We start from the raw sequence: 26,121 nt of genomic DNA, 5'->3' as shown, positions 1-26,121 counted from the left end.
CAGCATCAGCCTTGGGAATGCAGAGCAGGAGATTTGGGTCTCATCACCAGCCTTGGGACTTGGAGGTGAGACCTGATCTTTACACAGCTGAACCACTTTCAGAAGGAGATATGTTTGCAGGACAAAGATCAGGTATTTGTAGGGAGTTGTGCATGTGTATGCGTGTGTGTGTGTGTGTGTGTGTGTGTGTGTGTGTGTGTGTGTGTGTGTGTGTGTGTGTGTGTGTATGTGTTCATTCCCAGAAAACTACAGGATACATTACAGAAAACTACCCTTCCAGGAGACAGAAAACACAACAATTTCTTCAGGTAAAGGCTAAAGGGATTACTTTTTTTCCAAGAGGAAATGTTTTGGTTCATGGTGCAAAATCACATTCCACACTAGATGTCAATATGCCCACACCTTCTTTTTTTCGTAAGAGGTGGTCATGATAAAAAGTTGGTTATTTAAAGCAAAGCAGCTGAAACTCACAATGGTTCTAAGTTTATATTTAATTCTGGTGGCTTAGCTTCATGCCTTAAATTGAATTTTTTCTGTTAAGTTCAATTCACCAGTACTGCTTTTCATACCTCTCAACCTCTTAGCACTGAACAAAGCCTAAAATAATGGGGGGACAAAGACCTATAAATAGAGACAGATTTTAAATATTGCTCTTATCAATTTAGAAAGTTGACAGAATAACAGGATTTGTGCTGGCATGCATTTTCTGAAGGCTATTATGTCCGAAACTCAAATGTGTGTCACTATTTAGTGACTTTAATCCTCAGTGATTTGCTAAAAAACTACACATTTTATGAGGAACAGACCAACAATATTAGGCAGAAATCTGGGCATTCTGTGAAAACCCTGTTAGCTGAGAGGTACACCACTGTTTCATCATAGCATCTTTTCCATGCAACATTTCTTTGTTTACAAATGTTGGTCAACATCCTATTTTCCACTTCACAAGTGACTGACCTTCACACGCATCCCCCATATTGACATTATCTGTTAAGATGTTGCAAATGCTGTGGAAAATTATTACCTTAATCTCCACTCCTTTTTCCTCCTACATCCACATATTATTGATGTATGACTAACATTCGACTAGCCTCATAAAGTCAGCATTAAGAAAGGTATGCTTTTTTCTTTTGCCTCTATTTTACTATTTTTCATACTGCTTTGCAGAATATTTTTCATGTCATAGAAAGAATATTATAGCAATAACCCACGCCTGGGTGTGGGTAATGCTAAATTTACCCACGGTTGGCGTGGTTTGGTCCCGAGGGCGAAGCCCAAGGGACCAAACAAAGCCAACCGTGGGTAAATTTAGCATTACCCACACCCAGAAGTGGGTTATTGCTATTATACCATGACATTATTTAAGAAAAGAAACTATTACTTTTCTTAAATAATGGCATAGTATAATGCCTGTTTACTGCCCTTCCGCAGATGTCTGGCATCCGGCGGTTCTGATGTACTGCGCCCGCGGTACATCAGAGCTTGAGCAAAAACGGAGAAAGCAAGATCTCCGTTGCTTTTTCAGTTCGCTATGTTAAATGAGTTTAACATGCGAGACATTAAAATAAGCAACGGACATCTCTGTTGCTTATTTTAAAACTGTCTCGCTATGTTAAACTCATTTAACATAGCTATAAAAAAGCAACGGAGATCTTGCTTTCTCCGTTGCTTTAAAACACTGTCTCGCTATGTTAAATGGGTTTAACATAGCGAGACGGCTTTAAAATAAGCAACGGAGATCTCCGTTGCTTATTTTAAAGCTGTCTCGCTATGTTAAACCCATTTAAAATAGCGAGACAGTAACGAGTTATACTAATGGAAAAAAGTCCAGGCGACCGGACCTTTTTCCATTAGTATAACTCGATTTACAATGGGCACGCTGGCCAATCAGCGTGCACGTTTTGGGGGAATCATGGTATAATTTGAAATAACATAATACAGACAGGGCTTTAATTTTACTTATGTTGCTATTCAGCTGCAGACTAATGGCATGCATTTGCAATGTTTACATAAGATATAAAGAAATAAAGTAGGTGGGAGTGAAAGAATGTACTTTAGAAGCATTCTGATTGCTAGACAGTACTCCTGTCTAAGTGAGGTGATACCATGAGCTGTGCTTGTTCTGTTTTTTTCAGAGCAACATTTAGTATATTTAAAATTTTTATTTTTAAATACTGTGCAGTCCTCATGCATAGGAGACTTGTTATTTCAGCACTGATTGCTGGACGCATGTTCTTCATTGTTATCTCCATGTAGCCTCTTTAAATTTACTTTAACCGATATGCAACTTGAAGATTTTATAAAAAGCTAATAATTTACTACGTTTCGTGATCATTAGAACAAGAATGAATGTAATATCATAACTGTGAAGGCCAATTAAACATGCCACAGTTTCACAGATATCCTTTTTGGATTATTTTATGTTTTGCCATGATCTGAAGCAAGAGAATATACAATACAGGAAGAAAGATAAGTGGTGGTGGATCCTTTTTAAAGCATAATTGCAAACATCCTTTTGTGGTATGTGTGTTAGATGGCTGTAGTTATATCATTTTACATGTTTTGTAATTTTTTGTTGTTAGCCCAGTCACAGGAGCACTGCCTGGTTAGGTGGTTTGCTCAGTCACAGATTGAGCAAATGTAGCTAAAAAGAATCAAACCCTGTACCCTTGAGTATGGGAAGCAGTTCATTAAGAGGTTAGAGTCTTAATCCACTGCACTAACTGACAGATCTTAATATTTTAATTTTCTGATAAATCTCTGAGAATAATTATCAGTTAATAATGTTAGTGATTATAGTTTCATTGTTGTGTAGAAAATGCATTTCAAGTTAACTAGAGCTGTCTGACACTTAAGGATCTGAGTTGTTAACAAACTTATTCCTGAAGTCAAAAGTACAAGGTTTGAGTCATTCCACCTCCATTTACCTACTATGTACCATTGAATGAGTCACTCAGATAGTGCTCCTGGGTCATCTCATTATCAAATAGATCAAAGAAAATGATATTTAAAATATTTGACTTTGTTCAGAATTGTTGAGCGTGAAAATTGCCAGTCATAACAAAATAAGAGTTAGGCTGCCAAACGCCAGGAGCTTAAACCAAACCCTGCACACCCTGGAAACACTTCTGTCACTGGAGGATGTAGATGTCTGTACAGTCACAGAAACCTGATTCAAGGCTTCAGAGAGTACCCTGGCCTTGCAAGGCTACAATGCCTTCCACACCTTCAGACCGCAAAACAAACGCATGAGAACCACAGGAGGTGATATTTCTATCTATATTAGAGATAAATTCACCTACCGACTAGTTAGACAGGACAACTACATGGTTACTCCAGGATCAGATTACTATGGGTAAGACCCCCATTCAAGTCATAGCTAGTTAGAGATCCCACTCCATGGATCATGATGCGCACGAGGGCTACTTGACTAAACTGGAGTCAATCCAAATATTGCCAAACACTCTGGTCATGGGGGATTTCAATTATCCCACCATCAACTGGGAGGCTACTTTAGCCCTAACTCACTAGTGAAAAAGTTCCTTGACTTTGTTAACTCAAATGCCCTGGAACAAATTGTTCAAACCCCAACAAGAGGAACAAACATACTAAATCTGGTCCTCACTAATATGACAAACAGATGCACCACCGCAACTGTCAGACCCTCATTAGTTAAATCTGACCACAAATCAGTCACCTTGAACTGGCACTAACACCAGAACTTACAAAGGGAGAAGTCAGACTAAAAAACTTCACCAAGGCAAACTATACCCTCCTAGAGGAAGATATAAATGCATTCCAAGCCCAAACCCAACCTGGAAGTGGTAACTACACCAAAGCTTAAACTAAAGCCCTGTACAATCACTTGTATAAGTATATAGACTTGGCTGCTCCAGACAGAATCAAAGGCAGAGCCCCAAGTAAAAACAAGCCACCCTGGTGGACATCCAGCATCAACAAACTTTACAACAAATGCAAAATGTTGCTGTGTAAGAAAACTAAGATGAGGCCCCAACAATGGAAAAGCACCCTCCTCAGCCTCAACAGGCAAATAAGACAACATGTCAAATCCTCTAAGGGTAACTTTGAGAAAAACTTAGCAACCATGGCCAGGATAACCATAAGGCCTTTTCCAGCTACACATGCAGCCTAAAAGGTAGGACCCATGCATGTGCCAAACTAATGATTAATGGTATCACACACACTGATCCTGCATTGATAGCAGACTTGCTGGTGGACTGATTTGGTGAAAATTTCACTCCCTTATCCCCTCCAAACTTATCACAAACCTTGCCCCAACCTCCATCTACCCTACATATACAAAGAACAGGTCATTAAAGCTTGCCTGAGGCAAAAACACAGCCTCTATGGAACCATGCAGCATCCCAGGCTGTCTTCTAAACAAACTTAAAACATGAACTAGCCTCACCAGTAAGTACCCTATTCAATCACAGCCTAACCACAGGCATTGTTCCTGTGAAATGGAGAACAGCAACGGGTATTCCCCTCCATAAAGGTGGCCTAGCAACACACTCTGGTAATTACAGACCCATAAGTCAGACCATCCTCATCTGTAAGGTCATGGAAAGTATCATCATGGACCTCATAAATAAAGACACAGGTGACCTCCAAACCCTGTATCCAACTCAATTTGGCTTCATCAAGGGAAGATCCTGCCTGTTAAACCTGGTAGATTTCTTCAAAAATGTGACCAGGTCCATTGACAAGGGCAAATCTGTGCATACAGCATACCTTGACTTGGCCAAGGCCTTTGACACAATCCCACACTCAGGCATTACAGATAAACTTAGCAAACTGAGTGTAAACCCCTTTGTTGTAATATGGGTTGCCAACTGGCTCACAAACCAGTCAGACACTGTCAAAGTGGGTGACTGCACATCAACCAGCAGACCTGTCACCAGCAGGGTGCCACAGGGGTCAGTGCTGGGACTCCTACTGCTTGGTATATACTTCTCAGAAGTTCAAGCCAAAACTATGAGCCTGTGGCTGACCATGTTTGCAGATGACTGCAAACTCGGTGCAATTATTGAATCCCCAAATAATGTGTGTATACTTCAGGATGGTTTTAAGCAGACCAACAACTGGTATCTTAGTCATAGTCTCAAACTAAATGCAAAGGAATGTGTCATCATTCCCTTCAGTAAAAGCAGTGTCCCTTCACACTATCAGATTAACAACAATACCCTATGTACCTATGAAGTGGTAAGGGATCTGGGATCAAAGGTAGACTGCAACCTTTACTTTGACCACCATGTGTCTACTGTAGTAAGGAAGGCTGTCTATGTAGCACATTTGAATAGCAAAGACATTGCCTCTAGAACAAAAGAGGTTATAACCCCTTTCTACAGGTCACTAATCAGGCCCATAATTGAGTATTACGCCCCTTTTGGCATGTACCATACAAAGCACCTGCAGCAATGTTTAAGACCTCAGAGGTTTCTAACAAAGAAGATCAATGGACTCTAGCATGTGGCTTATACAGACCAACTAAAGTCCCTGTCACTATACTCAGTATTGTATAGACTTCTTACGGGAGACTTATGCCTGGCTTACAAACCAATCCCCAACCCAAACCTAATGAAATTGCTGCACATCCATAAATCAAACAGGACTAGAGATACTCATTCCAGGAACCTAAACATGGCCTGTGACTTGAATAGGATGTGCTGGAGGGACAGATTTGCCTCCCAGCAACTGCTGAGTCTTTGGAATAGGCTTCCAATTCATGTGAAACAGAGCACCTCTATGACACTGTTCAAAAGGAACCCAGCCAAGTGGATGGGGAACTGTAAATTTTTACCAGGGATAGCACCCACAACCCTTCTGGGCATGAGCAGTCATTACTAAATACAGTCCTGGGTATTGCCTAGAGAATCTATGGTATTACATTGGGATGAAATGGCTAGACTTGAAATGACCTCCAGGTCGATACCCTAGTAACCTCCTATGATCCTATGATCCAAAGAAATTGAGGGGTATTTTGTCAATTTCTTGTAAAAATTGTGACTTTCTGGCAAATTGTTTTGGATTGCAGGCATTAAATAATGATAGACATGAGTTTCAGACTTTGTATATTTCAGAAAATTCTTGCAAATGCAAATTGTTTTATTCTAGCAACTCTCTAAGTATATGAGAGATACATTTAAAATCTGTTCCTGATTTTTGAGTTTTTGTCTCTGATTTGAGCTAAGATTTTGAGAAGACAGGGGGAGGGGGATACAATGGGTTCCACTGTATGGTTTTGTCAGCAGCAAGCTGAGATACATTTCTGGCCCATTATTTATGAATGTATTAATTCACTTGTTCTCAAGCAGATATCTAAAGTGTACAGTCATGCAAGGGGTTGTAACTGATGGTTTGTGCATGAGTATGTGTGTGTGTGTGTGTGTGTGTGTGTGTGTGTGTGTGTGTGTGTGTGTGTGTGTGTGTGTGTGTGTGTGTGTGTGTGTGTGTGTGTGTGTGTGTGTGTGTGTGTGCATATAAATACTTGGTTCTTGCATCTCACAGTAGTTATGATGTAATTATAATAAACAGGAACTTCATCATGTAAGCACTAGCCTTTGGGTATGATCCTTGGTTTCCCATGTTTTGTTGACTGTTGACAGTGTGTTTATTATTTGACTGTGAATAAACTGGATAGCATGGAGTGTATCTATTCAGTGTTAATATTTAACTGTGAATACATTTTTAATTAACTTTTTAGCAGGCACACAGGTGTGAAATGCACTATGTCGGGCTACAACAGTCTGTCTGGTATTTGGTGTAGATGAGTAAGGCTATAGGCTGCTTATGTAGCACAAGTTTGATTCTCTCAGTCTTCACTTGTCTACTGAGTGACTCTGATCAAGTCACATCACCAGACAGTGCTCCTAAGCTGCCTCTGAATAGGGGCACTTGGAGCCAGTGGGCCATCTCAAGCTGTTACTAAATGTGGTGCATATTTGTCTTTTGATTTCCTGCATCTTTTACCTAAATGCTAATTAGTTGTTGTTGAGTCTTTCAGCTTTTCCCGGTTAGGGGTCGCCACAGCGGAACTCCGGTCCGCTAATGATTGGTAGTTGATTTTTACGTGCCGAGTTACCAGCCCTGATGCACAACCTTCAACGAAGGTACGCCCATTCACGCATGTCTCCACGCAGAAGACGCTCTAGCTGAGAATCGAACCGGACAGGGTCTTACTGTGAGGCGACAACGCTACAGCATATTTGGTTTGACTGAGTCCCAGCATATATAGTAGTTTAATGGGTAACCAGATGCATTTTCATTAAATATGAGTTTCAAGGAAGCGATGTTTACTGCTGCTCATGCTTAGTCTCTTTTCTGTTGTGTTTTGTTTAGAAAATGGTTGTCAGTGTTTTTGCTGTAAAATTTGAAAGAACAGTTTCAAATTAGATGCAGATATCTGCAATTTTTGTAAAATTAAATAGGAAACAGTATGCACACTGACAAGTTGGAACAGTGTTTTAAGGTAACTAAGGAGAGGCAGCCATGTAATGGGATATTGCTATGGTTGTGAGGGTGGGAGCATCAGTCCATTACCCTGCCTAGAGCCCCATTTGACCATGATGCCACTCTGACGCTTGATTCACATTTCTTCGCAGCCACATAGAAATGCAACTTTATGCATATTATGCAGGCATGATATATACTGTCATGGACAGCTGCAGATGGAAAACAGCTTTCTGTGCTGAGAACTTTATATAACTACGGACAACACACAACACACTAGAATTAGTAGCTTTCCCTGCCTGACACATCCTGCAGTCAGTGACTAAGACCTTGTCCCCATTATTTCTCGGTCACTGAAGGCTATCCTATTCACAGTACCAAACCCATGCAATCTTTGTCTTGAGAACACAGTCCGTGCCTCATAGCTATCAGAATAGACTTAAAGCAACTCAGCACAGAATATAGTTCATGAACTGTATATTTTCTCTGGTCAAACCTTCCATCAATTATTTATTTATCAGTGAAGTCTAGCATATTCACAGTACAAAACCCATGCAATCTTCATCTTGAGAACATGGTCTACAATTGATAGCTAACAGGAAGGACAACAGGGACTCATTACAGAATATAGTTCATGAACTTCGTGTTTTTCTCAGGCCAAACCTTGTTCCCATTATTTCTATGTCACTGGAGGAAATGACATTTACAGTGCAAAATCCATGGCATTTGCATCTTAAGAACATATGCTACACCTGATAGCTACCAGACAGGGTAGCATATAGTTCATGAACTGCATATTTTTCTTAGGCCAAGTATGTGTAATGGCTAAAGTAGTCAAGATTTTGGCTCCGTGCTCTCATTTTACATATGACAGCTTCTCTTATTTGTTTTACTTTAAATTGCTACAATTATACAATTATGTTATTATAACTGAATCTATGCAAAAACTAAATACCCAGTGCTGCGTTATTTTGTGGACTGCAGTATATCTACTATGGTCTTACTATATGCGTGCCTAGTAAGACTATAAGAACTAAGTTCTGTCCTCTAATTACATTGTTTCAAGATATATGTCTCATTCTGCATTCCTACACTTGCAGTGTGTTTTTGACTTCATCTCAAGGTGTTTTGTGTTTTGACTTACTATAATTTAATTTGAACTTGTCCTTACCATGTTATAGGCTGGTTTACTGTTGAAGTGTTGTAGACTACTGTTGAAAACAGAAAACACTGTAGCACACATATTTTTTGTAATAAGCTTTCTATACCCATGAGTTTTTCCTTTCATTTCTCTGTTCTGCTGATTTCAGATAGTGTTGGCATATGTTGTAAGAAATGTGCTGTTTTGCATTTGTTTTGAATGAGGTTATTACTGTTTTATAGGTTCATAGGTAGGTACTAGGCTATTGGCCCTAGGGCCTATACAAGCCTAGCCAAAAATGTACCCTGGCTTTCGCCACCCAAGAAAATTATTTTCCTGTGCCCCTGTCAAGCAGAACCACAAAAGTGATCCCCGGGGTGAATTTCCTATTACCCAATCATCAAGATTTTTCTTGAAGAGTGCTAATGAGGAGCACTGTTTGACATAGATAGGTAGTCTGTTCCAGAGTATGGGAAGTCTCTGGGACAGGAATCTATCCCTCCAGCATGTTCTGTTTATTGAGGTGACAAGGTTTCGGTCCCTAGAGCGTGTAGCTCGGAGGGATTGGGATTTCTTTAAGTGGAGCATGTCCAACAGCTCTGGGTTTGGCATAGCTTTGTATGTTAGGCAGAGATCACCTCTGAGTAGGTGATATGCGACAGAGTAAAGCTGGAGTTTTTTGAGATGGTCTGTGTAAGGCATCTGTTTGAGGCCAGTAATCCTCTTTGTGAGGTATTTTTGCGGCCTTTCCAGTTGTTGTAGATGTCTAGTGAGGTACATACCAAAAGGGGCATTGTACTCTATAATGGGTCTAATGAGTGATGAGTAGAAGGGAACAAAGACCTCTTTTTTTCCGGATGAGAAACCTTTTGTGATGTGGTGTGCCACATAGAAGGATTTCCTGACCACTTTGGTGATGTGATTATCAAAGGAGAGACTACTGTCCACCTGCCCCAAGGTCTCTTATCACACTTTCGGTGTTAAGTAGACTGCCGCCTATGTGCTAGTTCATGGGTACAGAATTTTTACCAAAGGGGATGACAATGCACTTTTTGGCATTGAGCTTGAGACCATGTCTTTGACACCAGGCATCTGTCTCAGTGAGGCCCTTTTGTAGGATGTCCACATCATTAGGAGTTTCAATTATGGCTCCTAGTTTGCAGTCATCTGCGAATTTAGTTAGCCAAAGACCTTCTGTGTTAATCTGTACTTCAGAAGTAGATACCAAACAGGAGATGACCCAGGACTGAACCCTGTGGTACTCCACTTGTCACTGGTCTGAAGTCTGATTTGTAGTCTGCTACTTTCACAGTGTGGGTTCTTTCAGTAAGCCAGTTGGCAACCCATCTTGTGACATAGGGATTTATACCTAGTTTAGTGAGTTTATCTATAATTCCAGAGTGGGGGATGGTGTTGAACGCCTTGGCGAGATCTAGATAGGCTGTGTGAACCACTTTACCCTCATCTATGGCTTTGGTGACTACTTCAAAGAAGTCTATCAGGTTTAGGAGACATGATCTGCCTTTTACAAACCCAAACTGTGTGGGGTCCAGAGTTTGGAGATCTCCAATGTCTTTGTTTATGAGTTCCATGATGATACGTTCCATGGCCTTGCAGACGAGGCTTATCAGGCTAATGGGGCGGTAGTTCCCGGGGTCTGTTGTGGCTCCCCCCTTTGTGGAGTGGAATAACTGTCACGGTGCGCCATTCAATGGGCACAAAGCCTGAGGTGAGGCTATGATTGAACATAGTACTTAGGTGGGGTGCCAGTTCATTCTGTCGTTCATGTAGAAGGCAGCCTGGTGCCTTGTGCTCTGATGCTGCAGGTGAATACAGATTTCAGATGTGCTGCATCACATATCTGTTAGACAATTAATATTTTCATTTTCTTAACATTAACAAAGTCTTACAGTCTTTTTTTCTGCCTTTATAGGCATTTCTTTGAATAGATGCTGCATTCACTGGTAATAGTTACAATTAGTGAACTTCTCTAGTGAAGATTGCCTTATTTATTGTATTGTGTGGTCTTCATTTGTTGTTGGAAGTCTTTTATTTTCTTGTACATTTGAGTAATGGCACACTACTGCATTACTGCAGTTACTCTGCTTTACTTGCATAAACTGATAAGTTCATATTGATGCTTAGCTAGGAGAAAGTAGTAGTTGTATTCATTTAATAGATGCATTCTGTGGATGCTAGATACCTGATAATTTTATTCTAAAAACAGCTTTGGTTATTAGCTTAATAGTGAATGTTGCTATATCTAGCATGTATCTTAACAATACAACACTGGTGATAGCAGTATCTATCCTGTAGTTTAGGCCACATTACTCTGGTTTAGTTGCCACTTGTGTCTACTCCAGCTTAAATTGTTTAGTTTCTTCAGTTCTTATTAGAGTGTGTAGCTCTGGGCCTTCTGCATATAACCAGTTAATTGTATTTCATAATTAGAGTGTGAATGTAATGTTTATATTTTATTTTATTTTTACATTTCCATGGCCATTGTCAAGGCTGTACATATTCCATTTTCCTATCCTAACTTTCTCAATCTTCATGATGTACACCTTATGGCTTTTAAGTCAGTACTGCCAAAGTTGCTCCAGAGGGACTGTAAGAAGTGGATCCAAGTATTACATTGCATTGCATTAGGGATTCCAATTACTTCTGCTCCTTTTGTTGCTAACCTACTGCCTTTTCATCTTTATTTTTATAGGCCTTGCCCCGTTATTTTTCTGTCGCTGAAGACAGTCCCATTCACAGTACCAGACCAATGCCACCTGCATCTTAACAACACATTCTACACCTGAATATACCAGACAGGGACTCAGCACAGAATATAATTCATGAACTACGTGCTTTTCCTCAGGCTGAGTATGTGTAATTGCTAAGGTAGAGAAACAATATTTCAGCTTTGTGTTCTCATTTTATGTATGCCAGCTTATTTTATTTGTTTTACTTTAAATTCCTGGCACATACAATACAATATTAGCACTGTCATTCAGACCTGGCCATTTCATTGCATGAAGTTTAAGTTGCCAAATTAGTTCTCTATACTAATCACAGGGGTGGGGCTTTGGAATCCAGTCGAGTACAGGGAACTGATTTAGCAACTTAAACTTCGTGCAATGAAATGGTCAGATCTGAATGACAATGTTAGTTTTGCACCAGTATTAAAAATGTGTTTAGCTATGGACTTTTCATATAGTTTTTGAATTAATCCTATAAAGTCCATAGCCTATGTAAAGATTGCATCTTATCTACATCTAGCCCATTCGAAATATTAAGAGGTACTAAACAGGGACACCCCCTCTCCCCATTACTCTTTGCCCTGGCTATTGAGCATCTTTCTAATTATGTTAGAAATAATGACAACGTTAAAGAATATAAAGTGTCAGACAAATGATCCCCAAGCTACAACTGTTTGCTGATGACCTACTAATAACTTCTAATAATATTGAAAATTCAGTAGATCACCTATTACATAATCTAGACTTCTTTGCAAACATTTCTGGTCTAAAATTCAGTCACAATAAAACTCAAGCATTTCTAGTGAATAAAAATGGTACTATGAAACTTAGATCAAAAAGAGACATAAATTGGGAGGGCATGCATATTAAATGTCTAGGTATCATTATTGAATCTAATTATAAAAAATCACTCGCATCTAATTACCAACAACGTATAAACTCAATTACTAGTCTAATAGACAGTTGGAACAGACTCTTCTTCACATTTGAAGACAGACTAACTTTAATCAGAATTATATTGTTACCTAAAATCTTATTCATTGGTCAAGCTCTAATAATTCCCCCACCTGTCAAAATTAAACAGAGAATTAATAACTTATTAGTCAACTTCCTTTGGTATCCCCAAAAAAAACAAGAATTTCTCTTCTCTGGCACACCACAAGCTGGAATGAAGAAGGTATAGGGTTTCCAAATATTGATTTTTATTTAAACTCCGCATTTATTAACATAGTGTTGCTGTGGAATAATACTTCTTATACATCACATTGGAAATCAATACACGAAACCTTACTTCTTAATAGCAATAGGACATTGCTTGAACCATGTACTCAAATACATACAAAGATCTTTAAATGGATTTTAAAAATATACATTCAAAGTGAAAGGTCAAAACTTGTTCTCACACTGCTTATAAACCAAATATTGCTGCTGTTTAAAAACTTATGTTTTCTAATCAATTAATTAAGAATATATTAATAATTATGTTTCCTATTGCTTACACAAATTAATGTTTGATATCTTTTGATACTCAGAAAATGTTAGAATTTAAGAAGGGTGACCTATTATAATGGAATCAATTTCTCGCAGCTAATAAAATAAGTTCTGCAGATTATTTGATCAGCAGATATAGTTTGTAAAATTGCAATTGGCTGGACATCCAAACTTGTAAGGAGTTTATACATACTAAGCTTGTACTCTCATTAGATGCATACAATGAGTGACTTAAAAATATTGGATTTTATCTAAACAATTATTAATAGTTCACCCAAGAACACCTCATACATATCTGTTATTTATAAAATTCTCAGAAATGATTTTAGTAAAACAGATGTTTCCTTCTGGAATTATTCAAGTGAAGTTAATAGACAAGTATTCTCAAAAAAGATAAAAAAACTTTTGTTTACAGTCGGTGAAGGGATCCACATCTTCTCTGTTCTGGCATGTATACACATGGAAGTTTTTACATAGATGTTTTTCACCCCACATAGACTAGCAATAATGTACAAGAAAGATGAAATGAAATGCTGGAGATGTAGACACCCTGATGCTGACTCGACACATATGGTTGTTAATTGCAAAATAATTTCCCCATTTTGGTTAGACATTAAATATCTTTGTAAAGCTCTATGGAATGACAACTGTATAATTTCTGACTCCCTTATCCTTTTCAGTGTTCCTGTTCCTGAAGTCATTTCTAAAAACTAAACATTTTTTACTATGGTCTATCCTCTCTATAGCAAGGAACATTGTTATTAAGACTTGGAAATCACAATTTATGCCTGTCTTTAAAGTTGAGTTTATTCATCTTGTGAAATACATTTGCAAGAATGAGATTGCTGCTATAAAAGCAAGGACTAACAACACAACTCATCATTTAATTGCTTGGACAAAATTGTCTAATCTGTTAGAGAAATATTAAGTGTTGTCCTATGCATATTTTTTAGTTGTTATGGACACTGTATATAGTTTATTTTTTCTTTTTACTATACAGTTAAGTTATTGTGTTATAAAATGAATAAAAACATTTTGGAAAGAAGAAAAAATGTGTTTAGCCAAGTTATGATATGCATTGTAGTTCATATTATTTTATATGATAAGTAATTTATCAGTTTGATCCCTGAACATTTTTTTTGAATGAATTTTAATTGCCAAATTTTTATTTTCAAAAATTAATGTATTATGAGTTTATTTTAATTAAGTTAATCTCTGCATTTTTAACATTCAGTACTTTTAATATTTACCGCTTTTTTCAATATTATTTTAATGAACATTACTTTCACGAACTGTATGTGCTGTATACATTTTTCTAATCCTTAACAAGTTCATTGGGAAAAGTATAATGTGTTTTTAATACAGTATCCCCAGGATTTAACAAAGCCTGTGCAGGGACAGTGTAGAGCCTACACAGAATGCATCCATGTACATGACTACGGTTCCCCCTCAGCATCGTGCCATGCATATTAATGATGGCGTGTTACTGAGGGAGAGCTAAGGAACATGGATATTGAATCAGTGTATGAAGAAGTGTAGTGGCTACCCGTGGCTGCAGATAAGTGTGAGGCACCCTGTAATGCTCTCTACCACTGTTGTAATGTTGTGAAGTGTGTCACCTGTATAATATGTCATGTTTATGATGTGTTATGATTTTTATAATTTTTTTTTACTGCATGTTAGCGGGCATGGCATGGAGTGCAGCAATCGGATGTAATTAATTGTCATAATACAGTTTTTATTATTTTTCTTTATTTTATTTTATTTTATTATTTTTTTATTTTTGTTTGTGCGGTGCAGAGCACAGCAGAGCCAAGCAAAGTGCATACATACATGGCCGGCACCTGCCAGACATCTAAAATTAGAAATCAGATGTAATTAATTATTTAATTATAGTTGTGTTTAAGCATGTTTGTGCAGTGTGGTGTGGTGCTCAGCAATGGTAACAGGTAGAAGTGGTAGTATATGTGAAGGTATACCAGTTTTTATAGCATCCAACTAGCTACATGGGTAGAGTTACTGTCTTATGTGTAGTAGATCCTGGGTTCAAGTCCATAACAGACAGAATATGTCTGTAAATGAATATACTATTTTTCTTTAATTTCATTAAACTATTGTGAATTTTGGCACTGCTGTACTTTGCTAAGCATTGCTCATTCATGCTAAGCAGTGCATAAACATGCTAACAGTTACCAATGTTTGCACTGTGTTAAGCCTCGCTAAAACCACAGTTCTGCGAGTTTTCATGCTGCTTGGCTTTGCTTAGCTGGTTTGAGAGCTGCTAAGCAACACTGCACTTTATTTGAATGTTGATCAATGATGTGTAAAGGTGGGAAAACAGCCTATATGTGGACCAGAATGTTTGGTGTATGATCATACAGCAGAATCTCTCATGGCACACAGGGAAGTACCTCAGTAATGATACTATCTCAGTTGTATCCCCACATGTAGTATGTTGTCACACTGTGGGGTATGACATGTGAGCAAGCAGTGGATTGTGCCAGTCATTTTGTTCTTGCTATATATGTACATAGTGGACATCTATGTATCTGATCCTGTAATGGGTTTCTGTTTTGGTGTGTTTCAGGACTAATGTATCACAGATGGCATGCCCCCTTCTCAGATGCGGAGAATGAACTAATACTTCAATGACTACAGCAGCATCATCACATCATCACATCCTCCTATCCTGGAGGAGGCATAACAGTGAACAGCGGACTGCATTGTGGCCAGACCTTGTCCGGGATGTAAATGAGACTGGCCACCAGTACAGAACATATGAGCAGGTTCGACACTGCGCTACAGACATGGTGAATGCTGCATGACGAAGGGCAGCTGATGTAGCCAGGAATTGTGCCATCACTGGTGGAGGTCCTACAATGAAACAACCACTCATGGCCAGTGAAGAATTCCTTGTGAACCTAGGGACACACGACAGCTCCCAAGCATCCATCCCACCAAACATTGCGGAGGTAGGTGCCACAGTGTCTACAGCAAAGGAGTGTGTAGGTAAGATTACTGTGATCACTATTGTAATACTTTAGCAGTCATTATGTCAGGCTCTACATACCTTTACGTGGGTGTCACGTCTATGTGCTGTGGGGGGGTTAACTCAGTTGTACACTCATACTCAGAATGTCATCAATACATCAAGTAACACAGTAGCTACTGCACATGTGAGATATATGCAGGTATTACTTGGTTGTGCTGCAACAAGCAGTGGTACTGAAATTACCTCACCCTCACCTTTTTACAGGTCTGTCAGGAGTTGTCCAAGGACATGGTCCTGCTTCTGGTAAGCTTGATACTGTTTTGTTATGGAACATACATATGCTATTAAGGGTAAGGGTCAGGATGATTCCCTATGTACAGGTAACCTGTGTGCAACCAGAGTAGAATGTTTGTATGTTCCAGTCTGGAACAGTTACCTAAGTTTCCTAGAGTGGGTAATCACAGGATTGTGGCTGAATGAGCAAAAACACTTTCACAGTTATAGTTCAGAGTGAATAAGCCTCCTGGTGTACATGAGGCAATTAATCCGACCTGCCTTGTACATACTGAAAGGTTGATGGTACATACCTTAGGCATTGAAACTTGTATTCATATATATTTGTTAAGATAGGTGTACTGGGTTTTATGTGTTGTTTTATCAGGTATAGTGTCATATTGCACACCTAAAACATACGTTGTACTGACCAAGTGTCACGTGATTTACCTGACATGCTTGTTATAAAGGCCTTGAGTCAAATGTTTATTTTGTTGTGAGGAAGTCCTTTGTGCATGAAAGGTCGATGAGAAGATGTGAGATTGGTAATGCAGTTGTTGATCCTCATTATTATGACTCTTTGTGGAATTTCCTTACATAATAGTGCAGGTAGTAATGTACTGCTTTTGTCTTGGTTTCCACAGGTGACCGGTGTGGTTGGGGTCTCTCCTCCACACCACCTGATGTCAGTGTCTCTTCAGACTCTGATGATGATGGTGGCCACAGTGAGGCACAGGTGGGGTTGTTGGGGGCTGAATCTGTCCCAGAGGTTGACATCCCTCTTCTGCCTCTATTGTCATAGCACACAGGCAGTATGCCCACACACATGCCCAGTCCCCACAGGCCTCAAATATGGGACAGCAGAGGGTGGAGACATTGAACAAGCCAGTGTGGCAACAATGGCTTCAGTGAGTGTAGACACTGGCCATAGCCAGAGAGCTGGCAAGGTCCCACACAGTCGGATTGACAGGGGTGATCATAGGAGGACTGCTGTCCATCCACCACCTATTGCAGGTGTCACATCATGGGTCACTTAGTGCATGTTTTGGGCCATCATGGAGGCACAGGCATGTTCTGAACACAGTGGCAGTACACCCAGCACTACAGAGGGGAGTGTGCTGTCCACACCATGACATAGCAGGCCATGGGTATGTGGTCTTGGGAGGTCCTGTGGAGTCCATGGACCCAGCAAACAGAAGTTACCTTCAGTTACTAGCACAAAGTCTGACCTTGGGCATGGTATTGCCAGTACAACTCCTGACAGAGCCAGTTCCCATGTTCAGGGCCAGAGTCGGTGAACAGTGCACTCTACCATGTATGGTCTACAGCTGTTCAACATGCACCTGTGTAGGGCTAATACTGAGCTTGACTGTGTACATGGACATACTCACACATCATTGTCACATGCAGGACACCTACAGACACACACGGCACCTCTCCATGGTCCACCTAACCCACTGCTTTCCTGACTCACACACATGCTGTCAACCATGTGAGTCAGCCTAGGCCTCCAGCACCCCCACACATCACACTGTGCAGGTGATGATACCTGTGACACATCCCTGTCATTATTCTTTTTGATGCAGGAGAATGAAGCTATGCATCTGATGCACAGGGTGACTATATTACTTGACATGTACTTGGGTAATGCAGTATTGTTTTGCCATGCCATTTGTAGTTGTTACTAACATACACTGTATGCTGGCATATATCATGAGTATGCAACATACGTTTGTGGACCTTATGTTGTATGATGTTGTACTGGCAGTATTGTTACACAATGACAGGTATGTCACAAACCTGTGTATGCTTCTGTTGCAGGAGTCTGAACAGATAACCTATGGACACACAGTGGCAGTGAAGTGGCACAGCATGGCATGGCAGCACAGCAGAAATATGACTTCAGCATGGTACAGTAGTATACATGCATGGCTCCATAGGTTCACATCTGTATGACAGTCTACCAAGGACAATGGTGGTGGTTTGTGTACTCATGCATTCATACTTTGTGATAAGGTCTGCTACAGGGCAAGGTGTGACCTTGCTGAAGTGCATATGCTGCCTATTTGTAGGGAGCATAGTAGATGGATGACTCATTGTAAGGACATTAATCTACTATGTGACGTTAGTACTACATGCTTGTGGGGAACATTTGTCTAGCAGACATAAACACACCCTTGACCCTGCTTAATGGTACACAGAGCACTTCAGCACATGCTATCTCTTTGATTGGCTGGGCGGCTGTCATCTCAACACACGTCATCTGCCTGAGTCCCTCTTGGACTGGGGAATATGTGCCGGTCCTGTACCGAGGGGTATACAGATGTCTCTGATTGTGAGGGCTGCATGGCCATTATGCTAGTTATGTTCACATGCCTTATGGCTCCATAAGATTATGTATATTGTGTAACATCCTCACACACAAACATGGCCACATTCAGGCTGGCACCACTTCCACTCACTGCATACAGGACATGCCAAGACACGCACATTCTGCAAGTTGGCTCTATGTGGATTAGAACACTTACCTATGTACTGGTACACACTACAGATCACAGTACCCAATGCACGCAACACAACTCATGTCTGCTAGTACTATCAGTTTACAACATGTAATGCTTGTTGATATCAGCAAACCTCATTGTGGTCTGTCATTTGGGGGCCACATCACCTGCTACAAATAAAATGATGCAAAACACTAACTATGTATAAGTTACAAAGGTTATCATACGTATGCCATATGGATATAAATACGCACCATGTTGGGTGGAGTGAAATTAGAACCCCTACCTATCTAAGCTTATACACTATAGATCACAGTACTTATCACATGCACCATAGCTTACATCTGATACTCTATTGTCAGCTGGTAGTCTTAAGGTGGCTGACATCAGAAGGCCTTGTAGAAGAGGGCAGTTTTGAAGCCAGCAGCAAGTTATGGGCCCAGAAAGTGCATAACCATTGCTGCTGGATAGCCCATGAGGGTATGTCTATTGTTTTGCAGGGGTGTGTGTGTGTGTGTGTGTGTGTGTGTGTGTGTGTGTGTGTGTGTGTGTGTGTGTGTGCTGCCTGCGTGTGTGTGTGTGTGTGTGTGTGTGTGTGTGTGTGTGTGTGTGTGTGTGTGTGTGTGTGTGTGTGTATATATATATATATATATATATATATATATATATATATATAGACACACACACACACACACACACACACACACACACACACACACATACACACACACACACACACACACACACGCAGATGCACACAGACACACACATACCAAGTGGGCTGCAGTGAGCTTAGAACCCCTACCTATCTAGGCTAATATACTATAGATCACAGTACTTATCATATGTGCCACAGGTTAAGTCTGTTATATATGTGATTGCAGGCACAGTACTTGTGCAGTGCACAAACTAGACTTGTGTTGAACAGCATCTGTGGCCTGCAGAGTGATATTACTTTGTACTGTAATCTGCATCTAGTATCCTAGCAGTGAGATAACTGTTATCATAGCTATATGTGTGCAGTTACCAGTATGGCACTATGTGGCTGCTTGCAGTTAGATAGGCAGCACTGTGAGCAGGGACAATGTGCCCTGTCCATATGTGCTTTGACACCATTATACATTACACCACCTGCTCACCTGCATTTGTCTATGTGGTGACATCCAGCAGGCATGGGGGTCTGTAGGTAAGTGGATTATATACTGTTGCACCCTTAGTTTGGATCCTTTGAGCAACATTATGGCTGTGTAATATTGCAGTTTACTCACCAGTATTAGGGTATGTTGGACAATGCAAACATCCGCACACATATTTCTGTATATAACAGGAATGTATGTATACATGTAGCTGTGTGTGTGTATGATTTGTGATATGTAGATATATGGGGGAAGTCTATGTTTCATTTTAATATATATATATATATATATATATATATATATATATATATATATATATATATATAAGTATATCAATATATATATCAGTATATATCTATTTCACACTACATAGCGATAGATACACTATGCATGTGAGAGAGAGATACTGACCAACGGATATATATACGTATATGTCTGTATGTATAGACAGTTATACATGACAGGTAATTTCAACAGAATTGGACTCATTTTTACTAAGTGTACGGGCATGCCCAGTGGGACTGTCAGTACTTATAATGTGACTCCAGGCCACACCTACCTGTATTCCAGTTCAGGATTTTGTATGTTATAGATATTAACATCCACCCTTGTTTCTGCAGTACTGCACTTCACTCCAAATGTCCACTGCATCCCCAGCTGTCTGCTGTACTAAATATGTGACTGTGGTTGGTAATGTTACACCTGATTTTCACAGAATGTTCAGAGTTTTGCATCATATGTTTGGTCTGTTCCTCACACATATGTGGTCTTCTGGTGCTTTATTGAATGTTGACATCAATACATTCTATTAACTACAGACAAACAATTTTGTGTCAGACTTTACACCCATCAGAAAATATGTGCTACTGCAACACCTGTAATTACAGCAACTGTCTATGTTTATGTGAACAATATTTAAACTCTGTCCTTCTGTTTGGGCCTATGACCCCCCCCCCCTCAGTCTTTCTGGTTTTGTCCAGATTTCTTGCACTAAGAGGTTGGGAGGTATGACATTCCGTGAAAACACCAACATACTACTACCTCACATGCAAAGGGTGTGAGTGATTCCACATTAGCACCATCAACACCATCACCCATGCTAGCTTCCCTTGTCCACTGAGCCACACAGGTCGCTAGACAGAGAGGGGTTATTCATCCCACAATCAACAGCATACATATGTACATTGTTATCCTGCATGAAGAGAGACATACAGTGTGTGAGTACTATCTAAGTTACAGCCCTGAGATTGTCTGGTTCACTGATATACCATAGCTGATTTTCTGTTAAAGTGGTTATATGGATACACTGCTGTGTTGGGGGTGGGGGAACAACAGCAAATGATCAGCTTGGGTAGACAGTTGTCCAAATATCGTGTGCCCACTGCTTAACATCTCCCTTTCCTGATGTTGTTAATATTCCAACCATGAGGCCTAGTGAAAATTAAGGAACACATACTATTGGACTGGGTATCAGTTTTCCCATGTGGACTTTACCTCTGACCAAATAGCCCACTATATTTCCTTGCATAGCAGCAGATCCATGCATTTGATAACTTACAGTAATCCTTGCAATTACTGTGTAGGATAGAGATTTACCTTGAGAATGCAGCAGTTGATAGAACTGTAGTTCAGGACTGAATCTGCATGATGCAAGCAGTACACAACCAATATATGGATAGGTACAGGGTGTGTGGTTGCCTGGCATCAGTTATTTTACTATATGTATGTGAATAGGGGTAAGGTGTCAGTCTCTAGGGCCCTAGTTTGTCAGTGAATGTGCTATGTGTTGTCTCTTAGCCAATGCCAGGGTGTACTGGGCACCCCTACGTCTGCCTACAGGGACATCATCAAGGGGCTCCTCCTCCAAGTCCTCCTGTGAGTGTGGCTGTGGTGACCTAGGCACTGGTGGAGGGCTGTGTATCCCTTCCCTATGCTGATCCTGCTGCAGCTGCTTCCACAGGATCATATTGTGTAGCATGGCAAATGCTGTGAACATATGTGCACATGTGGCTGGAGAGTACTGCAAAGCTCCACTAGATATATCAAGGCACTGGAACCGTGACTTCAGCAACCCAAACACATGCTCTATGATGTCCCTAGTTTGTGCGTTTGCCTCATTATGACATCCCTCCTTGGATGTGTGTGTATTTCTGATGGGTGTCAACATCCAAGGTTTCAGTGCATAGCCAGCATCCCCCAGTAAATGACCATGTGGGATATCCCCCCTAGCAAACATCTGGTACAGCTGTGATGTGTGCCAGATATGGGAGTCATGATAGCTGCCATCACACACATTCATAATTATGCCCTGGCATTGCACATGACCTGGCATTTGATGGAGTGGTACCCCTTGTGATTGACATAGATTCTACCCTCCTCACCAGGTGGTGCCTTGATGTGTTCATGAGTCTAATCTATGGCACCAAGTACCTCGCGGTAGTGTGCTACACGGTAGAAGTGTTACACATTGCTGGCCTTTGCCTCAGGGGTGAGGGGAAAATATATCTGCTCACTGGCATGTGATAGCATGGCATCCAGGAACTGGTGGAGTACCCTGGATACTGATGCCTGTGAGATCCCCATCATGTCCCCATTTGGTCTTTGGAAAGTGCCTGGAAGGTATCTGCAGCTATTATCCTAAGGGCTACACATACCTTTGTTTCCACTAGGATGGGCTTCCCTTTGTTTGCTCTAGGCCTGAGGTGAGGGCGGCAGAGCTCAGTGAGTTATTGTAGTATGTCCCTGTCCACCCTGTAGTGCTCTATAATCTCCATCTCATATAGGTCCTGGAAGGTTGCCCTGTGCCTGAACACTCTTCTTCTTCTCTGGCTAGGCCAGCAGCATTGACCTCAGCATCTAACACATACAAATGTAGCAGACCTTCAGCAGCCCCTAGCATTCTTTCAGTTAAAATTCCCAAGTCTGTACTCCAATGGTGCAGAGTATGTGGGGAAAATCAGATTGTAGTCTGTATGTATAGTTTATAGTGCTCTACTGTATGTGCTGCTGCGTGACTGGCTACCCGATGCAGTGTACCTGCCTAATATGTCATTAACATCATTTAATGGCCTTAGTTGAAGTTAAGCAAGGATCAACACTAATTAATACATCGTTGGCCTTTTAGATACTCTGAACACTGCTGCGCACTGCTCAAATGCACTCTACATAGGTAAACACTTCTTAGCAGTTAGTGCACACACCCCCAAACTTTCATGCTCAGCACAGCAGCGCACCATGCAAACGCACTGAAACACGCGCCCTGTAGGTAAACAAAGCTTAGATGTCAGTGCACACACACCCCAGGCTTCCACACTCAGCATGGTGTGCTGTGCAAACAGGCATAGCTAAGCTCCAATCAGCTTAGTAGTTATTGGACACATCCTCTCCTGATGTCAGCTACCTCCTGTGTGGACACCAACATGGTTCTCTGCCTACACGGAGGGGTTATGCAGACACAGTTGCCTCATTATGGTATTCAGTAACTCCACCTCATTTGAATAGGGATCCATGCTCACAACCTGGATACTACACACTTCCATGCCCTTCCATGTTACCAACAGCACCAATGCACCATTGTAAATACTGCATGCAGGGTCCTGTAATACATCTCTGTCTCATGATATTAATATTTGATTTTTCCAGTTATTTTTTAATAAGGCATGTTTGTACACTGTGGTGTACTGTGCAAACATGCCAAGATTATTAAAAAAAAATATTTTAACATATTTACTGTAATTTTTGGAACACACAGAGGAAAGTTTTGCTCATATCTGTGTGTGCTATGCCATTTCTGTTTCTACCTACATTTTTACAGCCCCTTTTGTCTGTCTACAGTCCTATACATGGAATTTTTCCATGTACTCTACATCACTGACATGGGGTCTGCAGAGCTGCCTGTCTGCTTGCTGGATCACACTACCTGCCTCATTTGCATGAGATTCACCTGCTTATGATGTGCTTTGCATGCCACGGAAGTTTCTGTGTTGGCATGCTCTTGCACGCTGCTCAGCAGTGCTTACTGAATCTAAATCTGTTTGCAGCCATGTTAGCAGTGAGGCACAATGCCTACAAAGAAAAAAAAATGTGTAGGCTTTATTAAATTCCCCCCTATATATTTTTGGTCAAATGATGAGGGCTATTAGTATAAAAAAGTGATGTTAGATCTGTCTTTTCATTAGTTCTGATGAAGTCTATATTGTGATAAAAGCGCTTTATCAATACTTAGTTTTTGGGTGCTTAACCTAGTTTAATAAAGTATATTCTTCCACAGTGTTTTTATTTTCTTTTTTAGTCCTGGTGCACTCCATTACTCTTTGCTACCTAGTTTTGTTATTGTGCATTACTACATTCTAGTTGGCTTGACTTCAGAGAAGTATATTACAAACAGGAGAGGTCCCAGTACTGAGCCCTGTGGAACACCACTATCCCCCCACATCAACTTCATGTGTCCTATCAGTGACCATTTGGCTATCCATCATATGACAGAGGGCTTTATGCCTAAATTTGTGAGTTTGTCTATAATATCTGAGTGCGATATTGTGTCAAATGCCTTTGCCAGGTCAAGGTAGGCAGTATGTATCATTTTGCCCTGGTCCATGGCTCTAGTGACCTTCTCAAAGAATTCTACTAAGTTTAGTAAGTATGACCTGCCCTTGATGAAACAGAACTGGGATTAGTCCAGTGTTTGAAGATTTTCTATCTCTTTGCTTATCAGGTCCTCAATAATTCTTTCATGGACTTGCATATAAGGCTAGTTTGTAGTTCCCTGGGATTGGTGATGATCCACCTTTTTGTAGAAGGATGGATGACAGTTTCAGTCCTCCATTCCCTAGGGATGAAGCCTGTCTGCAGGCTGTAGTGGAATAGAGATTCTAGTGGGCTTGACAGGTCAGATTTTAAGCTATTTAGGAGGCATCCTGGGATATTATCAGGACCCATTGATGCAGTGTTTTTAGCTCTGAAGAGTGCAGTGAGGACCTGTTTTTAGTGATAGCTGGGGGAGAAATGGCAGAGAGAATTTCCTGGGTGGAACTGATAGGAGAGTGAAAGACTTCATTTCCACAAATCAGGATTGAACCAAAAACCTTTTGATTTTCAGTCTGACACTCTCCCAACTGATCTATTTTAATTGGATTAACAGTTATTTAATCTAAGGTGAGAGATGAGAAATGTGGCATTCTGGAATATGGGTATAAAATTGTTATAGGGAGCTAGTTCATAGGAGTTGGAATACAGAATAGCTACTCCACCTGCTTTTTTATGAAGTCTATCTGTACTAATGTTATTGCAGCCTATAGTCTAGTAGTAGTGGGTGATACCAAATCTTTAGTGCAAAATATTGACAGTTCCATTAAGTTGTTTCAGAGGATCTCTACTATGAAATTTAATGAATGTTAAACTGAAACTATATTATTACTTCAAAACAAATATTCAACATTAAAGGATACGCTAACATTTAACTATGTTAATTAGGAAATACAACATTTAGGAATTAGAATATCAACAGATAAAATAATTTTAACACCTTCTAATTTAACTTAATTCAATCATTAAGAAATATAATTAGTCTTTATTTCTGATTTGAGAAAAAAATTAATGTAAATTAAAATCATAATTTTACCAAACAAAATTATATATTCTATAATTAGCATCACTAGTGCTAGATAAGAAGTTAATGAGACATTTGGATAAAGTCTTGTTTTCTTTTTTGTACTATTTCTATTACTATGTAGGTTCATAGATTAGTACTAGGCTAACTACCCTTGTGGGCCATTTCAAGCCTAGCCAATTGCCCCATGTGAGAATCAAACCCTGCACCTTGTGTCTTTAAGGTAAACACCTTAACCATTATGCCATCTCTCCCAACTCCTACTACTGAATTCACATCTTCCATACCAAATATTTTCATAAATTTCTTCTAAAATCTTTCCTATTTTCTTTCCCTTCTAGGCTCCCTAGATACATCTTCAATGTTGCAAATCAAATTCCAGTCCCAACTATAAATAATATTCCCTGCCGAAAGCTGATTATTTCTCCTAGAATTTTCTTAAGCTCCATTATAGCAGTTTTATGTGAAATATAAATATATGCCAGCATAATCCTCTTCCCTTGCCAGCAGCTACTTAGTACTACAAATCTACCATTATTCTTTTTGTATCTTCTTCTATCACTGTTGGAGCTCCTCTTGCAATTAATATAAGTACTCCCATTTTTTTTTGCTCTAGATATTCTGCTGAATAACCATCCTGAAATCCCTTCTTTATCAAATTCACATGCTCAGTTCTTTCCAAATGTGTCTCATGTAGCATTGCTATTTGCATTCTGCATTTTTTAATATAGTTCACTACTCTTTCTTTTTGTATAGATC

Source organism: Protopterus annectens, chromosome 1.part0 (genome assembly GCF_019279795.1).
Source record: "Protopterus annectens isolate FY-2018-M chromosome 1.part0, PAN1.0, whole genome shotgun sequence".
NCBI classification, from domain to species: Eukaryota; Metazoa; Chordata; order Ceratodontiformes; family Protopteridae; genus Protopterus; species Protopterus annectens.
This window is presented reverse-complemented; position numbering follows the sequence as displayed.